The sequence below is a fragment of the Cervus elaphus genome, chromosome 5, assembly GCF_910594005.1.
Source record: "Cervus elaphus chromosome 5, mCerEla1.1, whole genome shotgun sequence".
NCBI lineage: Eukaryota > Metazoa > Chordata > Mammalia > Artiodactyla > Cervidae > Cervus > Cervus elaphus.
Genome location: NC_057819.1, coordinates 112875596 through 112879918, shown reverse-complemented (window position 1 = coordinate 112879918; position 4323 = coordinate 112875596). Strand labels below are relative to the sequence as shown.

The following is a 4323-nucleotide window of genomic DNA, read 5'->3' as shown; positions in this document are numbered from 1 at the left end:
GTAACTTATGGTCCTGAAGCTACCCGCTCATACACTGTAAATTGTTGATGTTGAGTTGGCATAACGCCTCGGAAAGCAATAAAGCAATTCCTAGCAACACTCATAAAGCCGTTTTTCCCCGCTGGAACCCAATCATCTCATGCCTGGGAATTTATTCCAAGGAAATAATTCAAACGGAAGCCAAGTATTATCTGCATAAATCCGTGCACTGGAGCCTTTCTTTAAAGGTCAAAAACTGGGAACCAGACTGGGGAAGTGGTTTAGTAAACTGGGACGTCCACACAATGGGCAATCAAGCTGGAAAACCGCAGCTGTTAAGAGTGTGACGGGAACGGGAAAAATGCTTTTACTATACAATGCGTCACCACCACGCTCCTCCCCGGACACGCTCACTCAACGAAGCTTGCTTATCAGACTGGGAGAGAGAGAGAGATCTGTTCCTGTTAGAAATAGATTCTTAGCCTCCACTGCCCCCAATGACGTGGGGAAGAGAAGCTGAAATATAACAACAGTATCAAACAAAACAATCTTTGGCTTTGGAGTTTCCAAGGTCCCAGCTGCTGACAATTTCTGAGAGCAATTTTCAGGATTGGTTATTAGTGACTTGCACATTTCACACCATACTGTGATACAATTCTTCATATTAACTTCTGTAAAGATAACTGATGGGGTTTTTGCTTCCTGACTGAGCCCTAACAGATACAGATACTGTCGGTGGACTCAAAGATATCTCCCCGATGTTGATGAAGAAAAAAGGAAACTTCAAAATTAAAGTACCTGTCACTATGTCAACTTATGTGAACATATGTATTAGGATGGTGACAGATATGGCTGGCCTTTCCCAAATTGAACTCAGGGCTCGTTACCTATTGCTGAAAATTATCATGAAGCTGAAGGTCATGAATCCAGGTACAGCTTAGCTGAAGCCTTATTTTGGGGTCCCTCGTAGGTGGTAGTCAAGGTGTTGTCCAGGGTTGTAATCATCTCAAGGTTTCACTGGGGAGGGTCCGCTTCCAAGCTCACTCACGTGGCCATTGGCAGGATCCAGTTCCTCGTGGGCTGTTGGACTGAAGGACTCAATTTCCTGGCTGGCTGGTGGCTGGAAGCTGCCCTCAGCTCCTTGGCACGTGGGTCTCTCCGCTGAGCAACACCATCGTAGCAGCTGGCTTTGTCAGAGCAAATGAGAGAGACGAGACATGGAGAGCGAGCGCGAGCAAGATGGAAGTCAGAGTCTTCAGGGGCCTGGTCCAGTGGTTAAGACTCCACGCTTCCAATGCAGAGGACACGGGTTCGGTCACTGGTTCGGGAACTGAGATCCCACATGCCATGGGGTGTGTCAAAGTGTTTTTTTAAAAAAGAGTAATATCCTCTCATTTTTGCCATATTCTATTCATTAGTAGCAAGTATATGGGTCCAGCCCACACTCAGAGGGAGGGGACCCTACAGGACATGTGGTATGCCTACCACATACTTGAACATTTATAGCATCTTCTCAATAACAAAAACAGTATTTTCAAACATTCCTTGTCTAATCTGAATATTTTCTAAATCTGTCAGCAAACTTCCACACCCATTTCTCACCAGCCACAGTCTGCCCATCCCCTGCTTGCAAGGAACCAACGTTCACGGCATCAGACCTAGCAGAAAGCCCCCCAGCCCAGCCCACACTTCCACCTTGGTGGGGAGGGGGCAGCTATAGGAGGAGAGGAGCAACCAGGCACTTCTGGAAGCCAAGTTTCAGAGGAGGGTGGCCGCCAGGGCTCCACCTTTGAAAAAGGTGGCAATGGTCCCTGCCTTGAGGGCATTCACAGGGCTTTTATTTTTCATTCTCATAACCATTGTTTTTTCATTCTCATTTTTTTCCCCCCTTAACCAGCCCTACAAGGTTTGGCCAAATGTGGCTCATCTACTATCCCGGACTCAAATCACTCTTTTCTTTTCAAGCACACCAGCCTTGTCTCTGCTCTCAGGCCAGACTCTCTCGCTCCTCACTGTATTCACTTGGGCTCTTTCCTCTCCAATCTCCCCAGCCTGCCCCCCAAACTTCACCAGCCTGACTCTTTACTGAGCCTTCAGCCTCAATTTGGACATACCTCCTTGCAGGGGCCTTGCCTGAGTCTCCAGACTAGGCCACTTTCCCTCCCTGGAGACTTCAGATTCAGACCAGGGATAGTCATTATTGGGTTGGCCAAAAAGTTCATTTGGGTTTTTTGTAATATGTTTGAAAAACACCTGGACGAACTTTTTGGCCAACCCAATACAACAAGCCCTGCAGGATTTTTTAAACAGTGCACTTTGGGGGAACTTGCCCACCCCGGTCATGAGCACTCCCAGAGCTTTCCTCCTCCAGTCTCACTCAGCAAACCTGGAATGGGTTAGGGGGTTCCCTGAAGACCAGACACACATCTGTCTTGTCGGAGCTAAATGGGGCAAGAAGTCAATGAGCAAGTTGTTTCTAATGTGGGCAGGTCGTTCTAGGCTCAGCCTGGTTCTAGGGGAGGCAGGCACTTCAAGACATCTAGGTTCCACTGAGAAAATCAGGATGCTAGGGGAGAATCACAGTCCAGGACCAGGAGACTTCTTCCAGAGCTCCTGCAGAAATCCAGGCTCTTGGAGCTCCTGCGGGTGCTGTGTGGGTTGCCCACAGCCCCACTGTTTAGGATTACAACTGGGAGCACGAGATTTAGGGTTGCCAGATTTAGCAAATAAACATGTAGATGCCTATTAAATTTGAATATCAGGTGAACAACAGATAATTTGTGGGAGACATATCTATTCTACCTGGCAACTCTGCCAAGTTGTGACTAGGGACTAGGCACTGAGATTGGAGTCCTTGATTGTTCCAAGGGATTTCTGGAGAAAAGAACAAATCCTAGGGCTCCAAACAGGCCAGGCCCCTGCCATGTTCTCAGAAAATGGCAGCAGTCAATCATTATTGTAAGAGTTCAACTCTGGACGCAACCTAAATATCCTTCCAGGGGGCTGTATTAGTCTCCTAGTGCTGCTGTAACAAATACCACAAACTGGGTGGCTTAAAATAATAAATTCACTGCCTCACAATTCTGGAGGCTATAAGTCCAAAGTCAAGGTGTCAGCCAGGCCAGGCTTCCTCTGAGATTCGAGTAGAATCCTCTCTTGCATCTTCCTTGTTTCCAGTGCATGCTAAGTCGCTTCAGTCATGTCTGACTCTTTGCGAATCTATGGACTGTAAGCTACCGGGCTCCTCTGTCCATGGAAGGCTCCAGGCAAGAATACTGGAGTGGGTTGCGATGCCCTCCTCCAGGGGACCTTCCTGACCCCCAAAGGGTTTAACCCACATCTCTTATGTTTCCTGTGGTGGCCATCAATCCTTGGTGTTCCTTGGCTTGTGGCTGCTTCACAACAGTCTCTGCCTCTTTCATCACATGGCATGTTCCCTGTGTATCTGCTCTTATCTTCTTGTAAGAACACCAGTCCTATTGGATGAGGACCCACCCTAATGAAGTATGACTTCATTTGAACTTGTTAATTGCAAAGATCCTATTTCCAAATAAGGTCACAACCACAGATATCAGGGATCAGGGCTCCAACACACCTAGGGAAATGAATGAATTAAGAATGAGTTATGCTTTTCGAGGGCGGTGACTGAGTGAGTGTGGCCTGGTGGGCGTGGGGATCGGGCTGGTGTTCTTGTGGAGGGGGGACGGCACCTGTGGACCCTCCTTTTCTTGGCGGGGGTCGGGCGTGCAGTCCCGATCCGCGTAATGTACGGAGGTAGAGGGAACAGGCTCTGGCCCCCTCGGAGTCATGTCTTCGGTACCGGCGGCCAGCAATCCTCCGGTTCTATCCTCAAGCGCCGGGACACAGAAAAAAAAAAAAAAAGAATGAGTTATGGAAGAATGTCCATTATGGATCTTTAATTTAAAAAAAAAAAGAAAGCAAGATGTAAGAAAAACACACAGCATGATCCCCTTTTTGACCTTAAAAACAAAATCTATGCATAAGCCATTATGAATAGTTTTTACTTTTCGTTTATTCAGTCAACAAATAAACTCCCACCAGGGATACAGCAGTGACTGAGGGAGGTCCCATCCATGCCCTCCTAGAGCCTACAATTAAGTATGTAGCTCACCAGAAAGAGGTCCATTTGTTTCTGTTTCCAAGTGACCTTGGAAGGACAAAGGGAAATATTTTTTATTTTTTCTGTATTGCTTGAAGTTTTGTAACAAGCATCTTATTAATTTGTGGCTTTTAAAAGATGTTTCACTTCTTTTAATCCTAAAGACCAACCCTTTTTGGAAGCTTCTTTGTTATGCCTTCCTGAGCACTGTGGCTCCTGTCACA

At 46.9% G+C, this 4323-nt stretch overlaps 1 non-coding gene across 1 annotated transcript; it reads left to right on the top strand.

The window, feature by feature from the left end:
* Nucleotides 1-3697: 3697 nt before the first annotated feature.
* LOC122695874 lies at nt 3698-3846 on the top strand. The gene has a single exon (XR_006341612.1). It is a non-coding gene; the product is annotated as a small nucleolar RNA SNORA57 (small nucleolar RNA).
* The last annotated feature ends 477 nt before the right edge of the window (nt 3847-4323 follow it).